We start from the raw sequence: 18,763 nt of genomic DNA, 5'->3' as shown, positions 1-18,763 counted from the left end.
CGCGTTCCTTGAGTGGACCAGGGTTCAAGCCCGTGACTACTAAATACGATAAATATTTGTATTGGCGATTTATTGTAAACTCTACTGACTTGGTTGTTGTGCCGGAGTATAAACATACAATTTATTTATTTAAAAATGTTCGGAGCCTCATCAATTAACAGAAAACAAGGAGTCTAATTCAATCCACAATATTTCCATCCTTTCAACAAGAAAATATAAGAAATGAAAACCAGGAAAAGAAAATAGTCCAGATGTCCGGAAGAGCAGCCTACATACAGTCCCCTTCATACCCCCAGAACCAGCCTGCATACCAACCACTGATGATGGAAGTATGAGAACAAAGGTCACCCCAGGTTTCCACTACACAAGAACCACTAGATCCAGGATAAAAGAACTTGGTATCATTCTATTGGCTAATAGACTTAATCCCTCGCCTGTAAATTAACTGTTGGCAGCACCCATTACCGGTATGCACATCAGGTTTTGGCAATAAGGTAAGAATTTAATCTTTATGCATTTTTACTCGTTTGTATGTACTTAATTTTAATATCCGTCTTCTGTTGTAACGGAAATACAACCTTAAAATTCACAATTATGATTATTGTAATTTAATTCGAATTTGTAACCATTTCTATTTTTTACCCCTAACAGCATGGTCTGATGGTGGGTATCGATAAGATGCCTGAAACGTCGCCTTAAATGTATAGTGGTTTGAGCGATCAGCCAAAAAACTATATTAATTTCAAGTGGTATATGAGTGGTTTATTAAATATAGTAACAATTGATAATTACTTTTTACGTGGTAATACAGTTTAAAGGATATTGTTTTTTACATGAAATATATATATACAGTTGAAACAGTGTTCACGGAATTAGGCAGCTCAGTTTTTAGATCTCTATTCCGCGCCCATAAGACTTCTCTGATGTTTGTAAAGAAATTAATGAATTAATGCCAAGACTGTCCGCCTTCCTCGTTTCCCTATGAATAAACTATATCGCGCGGCTTCAAGATTTAACTTTGTGGTGTTGAACGTTTGCTGTTGTCTGGCTGACTTTTTTGGGGACATGGAAGCGAAGGTGCCCGAGATGGGCATGAATACCGGTGTGACTTGCAATTAATTTTGAAGCAGTTTCATATCTTGAATATTTTTTCTTTTCTCTCGTGATTCTAATTTTAAATGTTGAATTTGGTATAATATTTTTGTGGTAGAACATCGGTCTGCGATTTGTGAGGTGACTTTTTTTTTTTTTTTTTGTTTTCTCCAGTTCGTTGATGAGATCTACTTTATGTGAATTACAGATTTATGAGGCAAACTAAAGCTTTGGAAGAGAGGAGCTTCAATGAGACAAGAAATCTAGGATTAATGAATGAAAGGGTTTCTCTTGATGAACCCTGCTATTTTGATTGTCTGACTGACTGTTTACTTGTCAAAGGTGTCAGAGCTGCAGTTATGTGCAGATGCAACTCCGATCAGAAGTTTGTCTGATGGAATAAGGATTAGACTTTTTTTTTTTTTTTTTTTTTTAAATTTATTCAAGCTATGATCAAATATTCGGGTCAGATTTGAATTCCTTCCCCACATTCGTAGAAAGCGTGTTTATTATAGTAGTTCAACAAAGCCTGGCAAGAAATAAACGCACATCTTTATTTTTCATTAACATGGTAGTAATCATTAAATTATTAATTTGAATAAAAAATAATATATAATTAAATAAAACTCGAGTTTCACTTGGTCATTTAGGAAATGTTCAATTTCAAATGGGAAGTTTTGAACTCATTTTGATTAAGGTTTTTATTCGGTAGTAATACTAGAGTAACTGCAAACCAAGGCTCCATTGCACAGTCAGGATGCATTAGAGCTTCAGTCTTTGGTTGCCATGGCGTTACCACGTGCGTGTGGCGTGAAGTGCGTTCATTGTTCAAGAAACTGGGAAAACTTTTTTGTTGCTTGGGTGTAGATACGCTCCAGAAGTCTCGGTGAATGGTACTTGCATTTGAATTACTGTATATCTTTCTGTCAGGAAGCGCGGTGTTACAATGTGAACGAAAATAAGGCGAACACGTTTGTAAGGAGTTATCGTGGGTCGCTGAGCTGATATCGATTGTGTGCGAATATTGAATAGCAACGTTTTATTGAAAGTCGTAATCAGATTATTTGTACACATCACGGTGTTGGAATGACATTGAGATGTCCACTTTGTTGAATGGGAGTTGAAGTTATAATCGTTATTACATTAATCATAGTGGTTGTTGGTTACTGAAACAGGAGAAAAATTTGCAACTATCAGCTAATTAATAAAACTTGCTTTTATACTTAAATCGTCCAACATAATTTTCCCACCTTTTCTTTATACCAGAAATGTATTCACTTGGATTCACCAATAGCAACACCCTCGGTGGTCGAAGTTGGTATTAAATGACCAGATTTAAATTTGCTTAGATTTAAAGTGAGTGGTTGCATTGCACAGTTAGACTTGAAATCAGCGCCGGAACTATATATTTATTTATTTATTTATTTATTATTATTTTTTTTTTTGCCTTGGGAAAATATTAAATATGTGCTTCTCCCCTAATTATTAATTGAATGTATCTATATTTTTGTACGGACCGTTACGTCCCAGACTTTGTGTCTGGGGAAAGTACCATTCACCAAGGCGTCTGCAGCAACAAAAAAAAGTTACAGATACAATTCAAAAGCAAAACGATTCTATTTTAATCCAATATAATTTTAAATATCCAGATGGAATTGTTTTTGCTATTGGTTTGTGTCTGTCACATTTGAAGAGATCGAAATGGAACGCTCATTAATAAAAATACATATATTATTTTTAATAATCAGTTTGCTGTTTGTTATTATTTTTTTATTTAACTCTTTTAGAAAGATTTGTCGAGCCATCCCATATGTGATTAAAATCAGACAAATAGACATTCGGCAATTTTTTATATATATATATATATTATTATTATTATTATTATTTTTTTTTTTTCAGGCATATTACACAGCGTATCCATGTACTGTATTGTATGTTGTAGCATTAGCAATGGATATGATGTCTGTGTCCTGGTTGGAGGAATGAATGGACGATATCTCGAATGTCCAGTAAAGAAATGTTCTCGGCTCGCGCATATGATAGTCAATTCTTTTTGAAGAGCTCGTTTATTCTTTATCAGTTTACAAAATATATAAATGATGAATTATTAGTATTTACTTATTATGTCAACCACAGCAGAAATATGAAATACGTGTTATATTTCGATTGTTATTAAAGTCAGAGGGATAAGTAAAGTATATTACAAATATGTTGACCCCATACTACGATATAAGGCAGTGGTTCTCAAAGTGGGTGCCACTTACTCTTTATAGGGGTGCCGCGACGTCAAATTTAGCATTGGTACATCGTGGACGTCGCTACAAAAGGTCGTTGAATTTCATGCAACTGTAAGTTAGAAGTCGTCATGAAATAATTGCTGACCGCATCGCAGTGTTTATGTACATACACCTACATATACAGAACAGCCGAGCCGTCCGTCGCGTACACTGTATTTGAAACAGCACCACCTTACAAAATATTCTGCCAGTGCCCATTGCACCTGGTGCTGGGGGTGCCGGGCATTTTTCATAATGGATTTATGGTGCCTTCACGTTAAAAAGTTTGAGAACCACTGATCTAAGGTATGTGTTACTGTTTTATTTTATTATTAAATTACAGATGTGCGAAATACGTATTGCATTTTAATCTATATAATAATTAGTTTGTCTCTTTGCCCGGAACGCCTTTTGCACTTGAATAACTCAGACTAAACAAGCTTTTGAGCCGATTCCTTTTGCAATAATTTGCAGAAAACTTTTTTCAAAAAATTTTCCTACCGATTTTTAAAATTCCATTACGGAACTGCCAAACTGTTGCTGAATAGTTCCGTTAAAGTTTTGGCAAAATATTCGCCACGGGTACACTAGAATAATTGTAATTTTGTCTTTGCAATAATTTTGATTTTTTAAAGGACGATATAGTTCATACATGTAAAAAATTATCAGGTTGCATTTTTTGTCTTTTTTTTTTTAAATATTTTTTCCCCCGATTCCTTTCACTGACGCCTTACTTATCGGTGAAGGGAGCCGAAGAAGAGGCTTTCGTAATTACTTCGATGTTAATATTTGCTTCTTCTGTGGAACAGTTTTGGTGAAATATTCGCCACGAGTATTCTATTTTTTATAAAAAATCCCGCTAGAAATAAGTAAACTTACATAATAATAAGTGAATATTACGTTGTAAGATATGTACAGTGAAGGTGAAAACAGCTATTGTGTATGTTGTTATTTTGGATTTTAGGAGCATTAGCAACTAAGGCCATATTGCGGTGGTAATTCCCTGACCTTTCCGCATTCTCCGGATTTGGTGGATCATGGGCTCGAACCCCGGTCTAATCAAGAATCGTGTGCTACGCACTGCTGCTCTCCTTGCTACGGAGGCGCCAGCTATTTTGTATATTATTAGTTTAGTTAATTAGTAACATTATAAATAGTTACTTACTTTTCATTTCGATTAATCACAGAGAAAAATGGTAGTTAAGAAATAATTAATATACGCAGTGCGTTACATTTCAGGCGTGTTAGCAAAGAGTAATAATATGCGAGATTGCTAAATACGGTGATGTCCTTGTATTTTCTATACAGTATCTTGTGACGTCTTCTGACTCTGTGGCCGTCTTGGAGTATAACGAAAATTTATTTTATTGATATGGAATTACTATTGTACAGTATTTAATGTCAGAATCTTTCGACTGGTTAGATTATTTTGCAAACTATTGTACTTTCATCAGTTATAGTATAACTTTTGTTTACAAGTTTAACTTCAGCCTTAATTGAACAGTGGAGTTGTAGTTATTAAATAAAAAAACAAATCTCATCCTCGTTTAATACGAAGTACTGTATTCTTCATGGAATCCTTGAAGAGTTGGTTACAACTTATATTTCAGTACCACGTTCATTGCATTGTGAGGACTGCATACGAAGCCGCACACCACTTGGTTCAAAATCTGTATAATTATCCTTTATTCAGGATCTACCGAGGCATGGGTGAATGCGGCCATGAATTCTTAAGGAAAGCGCAGAGAAAGACTCTAATAAAGTTTTTTTTTTTTTTTTTTTTTATCCGGCGGCAGTATTAGACCTGATACTGCCGTATCAGTCCTGCCTACACAGTAAATACTTTCAGTCACTACTGGATGTGTGGTGTTATTTTTACAGACATTAGCTGTTGTAAAAAGAGAGAGAGAAAAAAAAAAATGTGTATTCTACAGTAAAGTAATTTAAAGATGGTACATTCTCTTAATTTGTTTTAAAAATTGAAAGCCCACTTGCTGTGTTTAGATTTGTGTTCAATTTGGATCTGTGCCAAAGTAGAGGAATCTTCCTGTCTGCGCATGTGAATTAGTTTTAAAAATTTTACGCGAACTGTTTCCTTCGCTGTGCGAATGCAGAGAAATGTGTGCGTTACAGATGGAAATTTTTTTCCTATTCCATGGTAGTTTGAAAATGTCTTTTGGATTTTTGTAGATGCAGTCCGTTGTATTTTCAAGAAAGGCGGTCACGAAGTGCAATTTTACTCCAGATTCTAAAATCTAAGGAATGATACTACTCAATCCGTTCATAAGGGATGCAAAAAAATTACTCCACATGAATACACTCTGTTTACTTCGTTTTTGTTAACGGAGGTCGTTTTCGTTCTTGATTTTTATTAAAAAAAAAAAAAAGAAAAAAAAAATATATATATTATAAATTAAGAGCTGGTATTCTAATTGAAGATGTGTCAGTTTATTATTTTAATAGCTATTAACACCCATTTATTCATTTTATTTTCTCTATGACGGCACTTTTAAGAAGTGATTGTTAGTAGCACTTATTAATTTAGGACGGTCGGTTTTGCTGTACGACAGCCTCTGGTAAGTAAGTCTGGTTGAAATCAAAAATCATGCGCTTTGCTGTTATGGAAATCATTCTGCTCTCATTGAAGGCCGAGGCGGTACTCGGCACTAAGGTGTATATTAAACTTAAGAGACAAATAGTTATTCATGGTTTTGCCAAAGTTGCTAATATCCTTAAGTTGTATAGCATCAGGCGAATCTGCTATACATTTAGAAATACCGACCGGCCAGCTGTTTCGAAGCTTACCGATTTTCATCAGCTGGCTAGTGGATTGTATACACCGATGAGCCAAAACATTATGACCACCTACTTAATATGATGTTGATCCTCCACGTGCAGCCAAAACAGCTCGTATACCCGGCGAGGCATGGACGCTACAATATTTCTAAATGTGTCTTCTGGTATCAACACGTAACCAGCAGATCCTTTAACTCCCCTAAGGTCCGTGGTTCAGACGCCGCAGATTGGAGTTGCTGTTCCAACACAAATCACAGATGCTCGATGGGATTGATGTCTGGGGAAATTTGGAGGCCAGGGCAATACCTGGAAGTCTTCCTAATGTTCCGCGAACCAGTCTCTAACAATCCGGGCGGTGTGGCATGGTGCATTATCCTGCTGAAAGACGGCACCGCCAAAGGGAAAGACCATGAAAGGGTATACTTGGTCAGCAATGATGTTTAGGGAGGTGGTAGACGTCAAAGTGCCCGGCACATAGATGACTGGACCCAGGGTATCCCAGCAGAACATCACCCAAAGCATCACACCGCCACACACTCGAGTGCTCTCCGAGTGCCCATCGGTGTACATGGGCACTCGGAAAGGCCTGCGGTTACGCAGCCCCATTTTCAGCCAGGTTCGATGTACTGTGTGTTGTGGCACATTACTCCCGTCACCAAGATTTCAATTACCGGTGAGTTGTGCCACAGTCGCCCTTCTATTGCCACGTACTATCCTGGAGAGCCTTCGCCCACCTCGAGCATCGATGAGCCGTGGTCGTCCAACACCTCGCCATTGGTTCGTGGGTTCCCCTCCTTGGACCACTTTCGGTAAGTACTAGGCACGGCTGACCGTGAGCATCTGACCCAGTCATTTGGCCATTACAATTTGGCTTTTGTCAAACTCACTTAAATCTGTTGGCTTTTCCATCTGAAGAACAAGAGAAACACTGATTAACGGAGCTCAGTATCAGCTGTTTTTTATACCGTGTCCCAACCCGCGCACGCGCCGTAGTTCACCTGCAGTTGCTTCGATTTGCATAACGACTCGCTGATCATAATGTTTTGGCTCATCGGTGTATATATACACACAGTACTGTGAATAATGTATTTTCTCTAAGTGAACAGCCAAGCAGTATATAACTTCAGTTTAAACACATGAAAATCGTTCTGTGCCTTTCGAGTACAGAAAAGGGTAACAAGATTGGTGAAGGGAACGAAGGGGTGATCTTACCAAAAAAAAAAAAAAAAAGGCTTAAGTTCTGCAAATTGCAGCGTCTGGAGACTAGGCACTTGCGAGGTGTTTTGATTGAGGTGTAGAAGGCCTTGAATGTGTTGAACAGACACAATTCTGATGGGATTCTTCCTCTTGCTGAGATTACGAGCCCAAGGGGGCATAAATTCAAATTGAGGAAAGACATTAGAACAGATGTGTGGAAATTTGCCTTTAGCCAGCTGGTTGTTGTTTACCGGAACAAACTTCCATCTGTCGTTGTGGAAGTTGATAGCTTAAATAAATTCAAGGAACTGGACAAACGTTTAGAGGGAATGGATGTGTGAAATGTGTGTTTTTTTTTTGTTTTTTTTTTGGCTGATGCTACATGTGCTTGCTTTCTTGCATCATATGCCTCTACTAATGCTAACTTCTAGAATTGTTTACCGTATAGTAAGTATTATTAGATCGGTTTGGTTGAAAAATAGTCTTCATTGAATTACATCTTTTGAAGGTAACAAAAAAGTACATTAATACAGACGAATGTGTTTTATGGTACGTATCTTAGCTGGACTAATTTACAGATTATTTTTATTTTTTATCGCAATGATGTGACAGTAATTCATCCAGGTAATTTTTCTATAACATTCAAGAGTTATGTCATTATACAACTCTGTAACACGTTTGTAGACAGGCGCAATGAAAGTAATGAAATGATAAGTCTTATGAAAAAGACAAAAAAAAAAAAAAACAATAGTAGGGTGCACTGCTCTTGAGGGTCGAAGTTTTGTAGCTTCAAATGAAACTAATAAATAAATAATATGACTGGGGGGGGGTGAGTTTTCAGATTCCTATTTTTCATGTGTAGAACGTACACCCAAAAAGCAAATTAGATTTTAATTAATTTTCTAAATTAAAAACGCTAATACTGCAGACGAAACATCAAGATTACTCTGAAGTTGCTAAACTCAACTAAGTGAACCAGGCTTACGCAAGTAATTGTACATACAGCGCCAATTGATGAGATTTTAAAAGAGTGCTAACTGTTTTGAAAGTATAATTTAACAGGTCGTAAACTAAGTAAAATGGGATAACAATATAGAGTTTTACAAAAGTTTTTAAATTCAAATGTTGTAATTACATATACAGGGTGATTCAGGAGGAATAGTAAATATTTTGGGAGGTTATAGTATCCGTTATTCTGAGTAAGGTTCATATAAACTTGTTCCAATTCTCAGTGGATACAACTGTTTGAAACTGGCGCGCACAAAGCCATTGAGAGGTATTAAAGAACGATGAATTACTTATTGTTTGTATTTATTGACTTTTTGAATGATACAAAACATAAATAACTGAATTTTTTTACAATTCACAATAAAAATGTTCGAAAATCCCACCGCCAACCTCAATGTACTTTAAAACTCTGGTAATATGACGTATTCTTCTGAGGTCGTTTTCGCGTTCCTTTGAGGGCAGCAGTATCCAAAATGCGGGCGAGCAATTCGTCTCTTGTATATTGCGCTTTTCATCCGTCCCCCACAAACAAAAATCTAACAGAGTGAGGTCTGGAGACTTTTGTGGCCAATGAACGGAACCATCGCGGTCGATCCATCGTTCAGGGAACGTTCGATTTAGATATTGTATCACCAGACGGGTATAATGTGCATGATCTCTGTCATGCTGAAAGTACATACCGATCCTAAGAAAATTCTAGGTAAATGGGCCTTGTAAGACGATTTTGTAACACAACAGGTCCAATCAACTGATTGTCGATGATACCGCACCACACGTTTACAGAGAAGCCATGGTGAAATTTTGTTTCTACAGTGGCATGTGGATTTTCGTCTTACGGTTGCGGGTGTTGTTGATACCGTCATAGGCCGACCGGGCTAGCCGCGTGGGTAAAGTGCCTGTCTGGCAACCCAAAGGTCGCGGGTTCGATTCCCGCCTCGGGCTTGGATCAGAGTACTGCAAAAATCTTGGGAGATGCATTATGGCCACAGAAGCCTATGCGCCAACAACTACCAAAAAAAAAAAAAAAAGATACCGTAATGGGTGAAAGCAGCTTCATCGCTGGACAATATTAATGGAATTAATCGGCGATTAGCATTTACCCACCGATAAAATTCCAATCACTGGGCGTCGTCTCCTGGTTGAAGGTGTTGCACCCGCTGTATGTGAAATGGATACAAGCCGTGCTCACGTAATGTTCGCCATACTCTTGTCTGCGGAACACAGAAACGCGTAGAAATTTCCCGTGTGCTAATAGGACTATGTTTTACCGACTGAAGAATGTGTTCTATTTCATCTACATTTTGTTCATTTGCATGTTCAGAAGTAATATGAGCGCTGGGAACTGTACTAGTCTCACGCAGTTTGGTGTAAACGCTCTTGAATCCAGTATCCTGCGGTTAAGAAACAGTCAACGGTATTCTCTACAAGCAGCAGTAGCACTTCCACCACAAAAACCGTACACAAACACCATATTCAGCATGTGTGAAGATGTGTTGCATTCTTAACAACACTTCTAACACCAATCAGCGTCAAGTTATAACTGCTTCTTGGTCACATCTGATTCAGGGAGCTGTGCGCGCCAGTTTCATGCAGCTCTGTCTCCGTATCTATTGTGGTTTGGACACATGTTTATATGAAATTTTTTACTCAGAAAAATGGATACTATAACCTCCCTTGGTGGCCAGTTAATGGCACCACCACGAGCAATCCACCGATTAGGGAAAATTCGGTCCAGATGTTGCTTCACACATTTGGTAGAATGGGAAGGGGCCCCGTCATGCTGAAAGTACATAGCGCACCGTGTGGGCAAAGGAACACCCTCTAGTTGTTCACCTAATGTATTTTGCAAAAATTGAAAGTAATTGTCCTGTCATTCGATGTTCTAAAATAACGGGACCTATCAACAGGTTATCGATCATACTGCACCACACTGATTGAGAAACGAACTTGGAAATTTGTTTCCACTGTACCATGTGGATTCTCGTGCGACCATCGATGAGTGTTATGTGTGTTGTTGATTTCATTCCAGGTAAACGTGGCTTCATCAGTAAATAGTATTGATGGAAGCACTTTACGATTGGCATTTAACCAATGACAAAATTCAAGACGCGTGGCACTGTCCTCTATGTGAAGATTTTGCACACGCTGTGGGTGAAATGGGTACCCACAGTACACGCTGTGGGTACAAGCTCTCTTCGTGTAGTGTTCGCCATACACGTGTTCGTGAAACACCGAGACGTGCAGAAAGTCTTCGCGTGCTAACTGTAAGACTACGCTGAACCATGTTCAGAATGTGTTCCCGTTCCTGCACATTTTCTTGACGTCCTCGTTCAGATGAAACATGAGCACTGGAAGCATACCAGTTTCAAGTTTCAATGTATTGAAAACTTTGGAAAACACTCTACGATCCGGAATTCGACGTGAAAGAAAGCTCCGACGGTATTCTTCAACGGCAGCAGGGACACTACCATCGCAGAAGCCATAAACATACAACATATCTGCACATTCGGCATTTTTAGCAAACACTTCTACAATTAGAACTGATAACTGACGCTACTCACTGATTCACTTCTACAGTCACAACAATCAACTGATAACTGGCAACTGACAATCAAATGGCGCAGTCTGATGGAAGGAGGGAAGGAAAATATTTTCAAAATAAATATACATTAAAGTAGCTCTATCTCGGAAACCATTCAGGATAGCGCACATGTTTATATGAACTCTTTTATTTAAAATGACCTATCCTTTCACCTCCTGGAATATTGACCTTTCCTCCTGGACACCCTGTGTATATTTTACTATAATATTCAGCAACGTTTTTATTATGGCCATAGTGCTTTGGCAGTGCCTCTATTTCATAGCTCCATGGTCTGTCATGCCATCTTGTGACAATTATTTCCACCAGTGGGGATAACACTCTATCAGACAATAACATCCAAGAGCTACACATTGCTCATACTCAACATTATCCTGACTTCGCTAAAATATATATAGATGGATCGAAGTCTGTGAGTGGATCGGGTGCAGCAGCTCCCTGATACTACCATTTCTCTATCTCTTCCAACAGAGTGTAGTAGTTACACGACTGAATTTTATGCTCTAAAGCTTGCTTTAGGAAATATTTTCCATGTCGATCCAAAAGAACATAATATACACAGACTAGCAAAGTTCCTTATTAGCATGCAAACAATTCCCCACCTGCTCACCCGTTATTAAAACTCATAAGAACAGATTTGATACGTCTCAGAGAGCATCAGCAAAAAGGTTCTCTTTTGCTGGATCCCAGGCCATACTGGAATACCAGGAAATGAAATTGCAGATGCTGCTGCCAAACTTCCATCCAGCTCAGCCCCGACGAATTCCCTAGTACCATTCATAGATTATAAAATGAATATACAAAGTATATGTAAAGGTCGATGGACTCTTCAATGGCAAGCGCAAATTCATAATAAACTACTTCGAATTAAACTTGTACCAAAATTATGGGCTTCCAGCCTCATTACAAACAGACAAGAAGAAGTAATTCTAGCCAGAGCCAGAATCGGCTATACTCATTTAACCCATCTGTTCCTTTTGTCAGGGAATGACCCTTTTCAGTGTAATCACTGTCATACACCACTCACAGTCAAACACATTCTTCATTTTGTAGCCGAGTGGCCAAACAAGGGTACAGACATACAGGCGTTTTGAATGGTTCAAACTCGCGTGAAAACTAAAAATTGTAATGTTCTTATATATTCTCTCTACCTTGTGAACTCCTCTGATTTTATTAGGCCTGATATATCCAAGTGGTCAGGGGCGAGAGTGTCGTAATACACGCTCTTTGATTGGACTGCTAAATAGGATTAACGATTGTATTCATGATTTATTGTAAACTCCCCTGATCTAGCGGTCGTGCTGAAGTATAAACAAGAACATTTGTTTAATTAATTTATTATTATTTTTTTATGCATCTGTTGGCTTTACCATATATGTTCGTCCGTCCGTCCGCTTGTAACAATGCGACTCCCAGTGGACGGAGTTTCATGAAATTTTATATTTGTGCCTTTTAAAAGATTTGTTGAGCCTTCCAGATTTCATTAAAATCAGGCCCAATAGAAATCTGGCAGTTATTATTTATTTTTTATGTCACATAGGCTATCCATATACAGTACTGTATATTGTAGCCAAAGCACTGGATGTTATTTTATTGTCATGTGCTGGTTGGAGGGATGGATAGGCAATGTGCAGAAACGAAATTTTCTCGGTTCGTGCGATATTTTATTTATTATTATTTTTATTTATTTTTTCTGACTGCAGTTTAACTGTAAGATTTGCTTCCTTGCATAGAAAAAAAAAAAAAAAAAACAGGCTAAACGCGTGCATATATTATTTATTAGTACCAGCAAAAATTACTAATTCGTGCTAATGCTAGTACCGGTTTGTTTAGTTTGAGTTACTTTGTAAATACACGTAAAGGCAGCAATAAGATACTGAAGAAGTAATACAGAATCGCATGTGTATATATATTTTTTTTAGGAAATAAAATACAAATTTGTTTTAATGTAGGAAAAATTTCACTTTTTTTTTTTTTCGGTTTAACTTGAAGACTTTTCTCTATTATTTAAGGTTTTAATAAAGCCAAAATACTATTTTCCCTATCAGAATTTAAAGTTGTTCAAAAACTTATTCTCTATAAGTAGTAATTTAAAATGCAATAAACTAGGAGATGATCAAAGTTATCACAAGTGCAGCTCAGTGAATTCATGGAAGGCAGATTTTACAGTATTTATTATTTTTTAATCTCTCTCTCTCTCTCTCTCTCTCTAAAGGCCAATTATTTTCATTTTGCACAGGGTATTCAAATCCATGGAGTCTGGTTCTGCTTAGTATTGAACATTAATATTGTTATAACCATGCAGATCGAATGAAAATTGACAATATAAGTAAGAAGGAAAAACAAGTCTCAGTAAGCTGAGATCTGACACCCGTTAAGCTTTAGCAAAGCCACTTCATCGATAGTTGTTCAAGGGTCACTTTCTCCTGAACACGCATTGTTGATGACTCACTAAAGACGTGGCACAGCAGACCAACTTCAAGGATTCTAATAACATGTGTTTAATTCATTGCGAAATACGGCCCTGTTTAGTTACTGAAAACCGTGATGGTGGTTGATTATTGGTGTTTTGTGTACTCGAATAAGGTCTAGGTTACTCCCGCCCGGTGCTAGGAGGGCATAACCTTCTATTATTGTTTTCTCCACATTGGGGATGATTAGTGGTGGGGGAAGGGGTACGAAATGATGGACTTTCCCGAATATATTAAGATTCAAAGTTGCCACAGTTATAGAGATGTTTTTTTTTTTTTTTTTTTTTTCTGTACTTGGTCTACAGATACGCCATTTCGTAGACGAACGCAAAGAGAGCTACTTCCATGCAGTGTTTAAAGAAGGAAATGTTTGCTATCCAACCTGTAGAATGAATATCCTTTCAATAAATATATCAGGGCGAGTTCTGTTCCCCGTGAAGCAGTTCCTGACTCACGTTTCTGTTGATTCATCTGTTGTAATCAGTAACGTATAAATCCTTTAACAGAACGGAAAACGGAGGTACAAATACCTCTCCATCGTTCATGTGTTTCCACACTATTTATACGTGTTTGAACAGCACGCTCAGTATAAAAGGAAGTGCGTATTGAATTCAGGTGATTTCGCGAAAATACGATTTTCTCATATTCTGAGTTCGCAGAAAATTCAATTTTGTTTCCGTCTTTAAATGAAAACAGTGGCTAACTGTGCGAAGAACCGACTAACCTTTAGTTTGGTACACAGGACTTGTATGGTTCTGTATAAAAGGACAGCTGTCCTTTCATACAGAATATTTGTGCGCTCGTGGAGATCATATCTATCGAAAAATTAACTATAAACAACCTTCAGGGTTGAGTGAACGTGGAGTTGAAGCACGTCGTAAATTTTTGATATTTTGCTCATTAACTATATTTTAATCATTCAGTTATAACAGTACTGTATATACATTTAAAGTGAATCAGTGAAAACAATGGTGATATGATGCCAAAATTTGGTGACATCCTTTTGGACAAAATACGACACCCACTTTGGAAAGTTCTGCATTAGCTTAACCGTTTTTAGTGACTGTTTCTCCTGCATTAGTTTGTTTGTTTGTTATTTGGTTTTTAGGAGCATTAGCAACTAAGGCCATATTGCTCCGGGGATATGCGGTGGTCATTCCCTGACCTTTCCGCATCCTCCGTATTTGGTGGTCACGGGCTCGAACCCCGGTCTAATCAAGAAGCGTTGTGCTCCGCACTGCTGCTCCTGCCCACCTGGCTACGGAGGCGCCTCCTGCATTAGTCGTACTTGCATCTGTCAATTATCGTTTTCACGACAAGCAACGAATACATTTGCTTTTTCTTGGGGGAATGGAGATAACAGGACTTTTTGTGCATATTGTGTATAGCTTTGCGTAGCCGAGTGCTCAGTACAAGAGCACGTTGTTTTTTTTTTTTTTTTTTTGGTAGTTGTTGGCGCATCAGCTTCTGTGGCCATAATGCACCTCCCAAGGTTTTTGCAGTACTTTGATCCAAGCCCGAGGCGGGATTCGAACCCGCGACCTTTAGGTTTCCAGGCAGACACTTTACCCATCTGGCTAGCCCGGTCGGGACACAAAAGCACTAATACAGGCATTTGAGTTGACCGTGGTTCGATACTACGTGACCGGCAAACATTAATTCTTGTTACATGATAGATCAAACTCCTGACTTGTGGTCATTCTGGAGTAGTATAAATACAGTAATGTGTGTGATTTTGAAGTGAAACTTCTTTAGGCGCGCTCCAGGCAGTTTTTAGATGGGAGTAACTTGCGTTCGTGGATTGACAAAAAACGCAACGAAAAGTCTGAACAGGCAACTATTTACTAGGATAAAGGCCCCGGTTCTCGTGCGATTACCGACGTTAAGCAGCGTTAGGCCCGGTTAGCAATTGGGACGATGACTACCTGGGAATACTTCGTGTAGTTGCTTTCCTTTCTTTTTTTCTTTTATTAACCTGTGAAAAATATTCTTCCGATTTTCACGTATCATTTAATTTTGTTAATTGGCAAGGTAAAGTGTAAATCTGTGCTTTATATCTTTACTTTTATATCCTGTGGATAATATTCCTCTTATTTTCGCTTATTAGAATCGCCGTTAATAGAATTAAAATTCAATTTGTAAACGTGATTACCATGACCGGCGCTTACGACACCTAGCAGTTCAACACGTATCGTATAATGAACTGTATTTTGTGGAGTCCATCGTAAAGTGATTTAATCGTACAGTGAACCAATCGTAAAGCGGGGGTCCACTGTAGTGAGCTAAGGCGTATAGCACGTTCAATGCGTCCGTGGATTGACAATAATCGCCAAGAAAATGCGACACGAAATGATTAACAACCCTCCCCCCCCCCACACACACCATTGTACCACTCCGTACCAGGCACGAGCGACGCATGACCCAATCAGTACCCCTACTGATTGCGTCATGCTATTTCTTTCGTTATTCTCTACAGTATTTAATAAAAAATTTCAACGGTAAAAAAAAAAAAATTCAACATGTTGAAGACTAATAGTGAGTGTAACTGGTAAGGCGTTAGAGCACGTGTACGTGCAATGCGACCACCGAAACAACCTCCATTGAGTACAAAGGAGAGATTTAAGTTATTTCGACAACGGAAGAAATTACAGCGTGCGATGGAGTTGAACAAAAAAGGAGAAGGTCCATCCACATCTTCAGAGCCCCCAGAAATGATAGAAGTGAATTTGGAAGGAGTCATGAAAGTTGATACTGCAAATGACAGCGATGAAGAGTCCTCGAAGCCCAGTCGTAAACGAAAAGCGAAGAAGCCAAAGCCGACTGCCAGAAGTACTCCATCAAATCGTTCAGCACGTAGCATGCGTAATACACAGCCGGAGCAGCAACAAGATTTTAAGAAACACCGAAGCATCCAAGCACAGTTTAAACGTACATTCTTGTATAATGATTTCGGTTCAGTTTGTTCTGTGTGTGATCGGCTTTGGTTCAAGAACGATGTGAAGATTGTAGCAGCTCGAAATCACGCTCTTCTGCAAACAGCATTTCCAAATGAGGATGTAAGTCAAATATTGGCCTGTAACAGCTGTCGTGGCTCTCTCAAGAACAAAGTAATTCCGACTTTATTGAAGTCAAATGGTTACGTAAGATGTCCAAGTGTTATTCATTTTCGCCCCAAGTGTTCTCCACCATTTGCTTTCGATCGCAGCAACAATTCTACGCTTCAGTTCATCGAGGGTGGTCACAGGGGATTACACAATATCCTTCACGTATCCACACAGGAAGAAATCAAGCGGCGTAAGATCGGATGAGCACAGAGGCCACGGAATCGGTCCACAACGCTCAACCCAGCGCACAGGAAAATGCATGTCAAGAAATTCTCGGACAATAAGAGCCCAATGTGGCGGTGCACCATCTTGCTGGAACACCAAATTTGGCTGATGATTTTCCAACTGGGGTAATAGATACAGCTGTAGCATGTCCAGATAGGTCACCGCTGTCACTGTTTTTTCCACAAAGAAAAAGGGCCCCAAAACTTTCGAACATGACAAAGCACACCAGACATTGACTTTTGGACTATCTCTTTCGAATTCTCGAATGGCTGTTATGACGATTTATTCTCCCTGGAACGTAAAACGTTGCTTCATCACCAAATCTCCATCTCCGAAAGTACCACTGGACCAGCGTGGCAGATTGTGGTCCATTTCCCACAGCATGAATCGTTGAGGAGGCTTGCATCCTGCAGTGGGTTGATAATGGCTGCGGTTTACTTTTTTTTTGGTTATTTTAGATGTGTATTTATTTGTGGTAAATTACTCACTGCAAAGTTGTTGAATATAGCCTCGCTTGTTTTCGAGCTGTTCTTTAAAAAGTGATGTTGCTACTGCTACTACTTTACGTAAATATCGCATCTCGCTCGAAAGATAAAATAAGAGTATGGTGTATTGAAGGCGCAAAGGCAACTCGGGCCATAATACGTTGTGTTATGTTCTATATAGTGCGTTCTGAAGCCACTTTTTCTATTTGCAGGATGAAAATACACCTAAAATTCTTTAAAATCTGTGCATCTCCGCCTCAGATTGACTAATGCATGTTGGAAAGGCGTCCAAGTTCTCTCAATCTATGAGATTCGAATCTTAACTTCTGCATACAGTGAATAACAAAAAAACCTTAGCAGTGGAAATTAACTGCTGTACGACAGCGTTAGATAAAGCCTAAAGAGGAGGAGGTGGTAATCAACGAAACTGATGTTTCTTTGTTTACCCCCCCCACCCCCCCCACACACTTTTAATCGAAAAGCAATGCAATCTGATTTTGTATGTCGAATTTTAATACTGTCGTCTTTGGTAGTCGGCACGATAGATTGCCATCGACGACTGCAGGAATTTTTTAAAGTCCTCTTTAATCAAGGCTGCAGTTAGCGATATCAGAACGAGGCCGTAGGATTTTCCTCGTGAATTATTCCGGGAGTTCAGCCCACACAACATTCATATCAATCCTTGAACGCACACCTACAGACAAACGCATATACACTGTGCCGCCACTTTATTAGGTACACCTACCTAGTAGCGTGTTGAGCCTCCTTTAGCCTTTAAAACAGCCTGAATTCGTCTAGGCATGGATTGAGCAATATGCTGGAAACGTCGTGCAGGAATGGAGTACCATGCAGACATGTGTGTCACCTAGTTCCTTGAGATTCGACGGAGGTGTAGGCGTGCAGCAAACAACCCTTTCCAGCTCATCCCAAAGATTTTCAATAGGATTGCGATCCACGGACTGAGCGAACTACTGCAGCAAAGAAAAGTCATTGTCATGTTCCTGGAACCATTCCATAGTGATTCAGACTTTGTGCACCGGCGCATTGTCCTGCTGGAAATAACCATCTGACTGAGGAAAAACTGTCAACATGAACGGATGCACTTGGTCAGCAACGATATTTAGGTACGATGTGGCATTCAGACGTGAATCTATCGGTAGTAGTAGTATTGGCATGTGATGCAAGAAAGCAAGTGTATGAGCTTATGCAGCATCAGCCAAAAAAAAAAAAAAAAAACACACACCATTCCCACCAAATGCCTGTCCAGTTCCTCCTTAAATTTATTCAACCTATCAACTTCCACAACGACAGATGGAAGTTTGTTCCAGCAATTAACCACCCGCTGGCTAAAGGCAAATTTCCGCACATCTATTCTACATCTGTCCTTTCTTAATTTGAATTTATGCCCCCTTAGGTCCGTAATCTGAACAAGTGGAAGCATCCCATCAGAATTCAGCGTGCTGAACCCATTCAAGGCCTTATACACCTCAATCAGATCACCGCGCAGGTG

General features: G+C 38.9%; 1 protein-coding gene across 3 annotated transcripts in view; it reads left to right on the top strand.

Moving 5' to 3' along the window:
• Positions 1-18,763, top strand: part of LOC150091508 (beta-1,4-glucuronyltransferase 1-like) — a 155,060-nt gene that overhangs the window by 77,431 nt on the left and 58,866 nt on the right. The window lies entirely within an intron of this gene.

This window comes from Mastigoproctus giganteus, chromosome 1, assembly GCF_048544385.1.
Source record: "Mastigoproctus giganteus isolate SK-2022 chromosome 1, ASM4854438v1, whole genome shotgun sequence".
NCBI classification, from domain to species: Eukaryota; Metazoa; Arthropoda; class Arachnida; order Uropygi; family Thelyphonidae; genus Mastigoproctus; species Mastigoproctus giganteus.
Note: the sequence above shows the minus strand (reverse complement) of the source record. Positions and strands in the feature narration are given on the sequence as shown.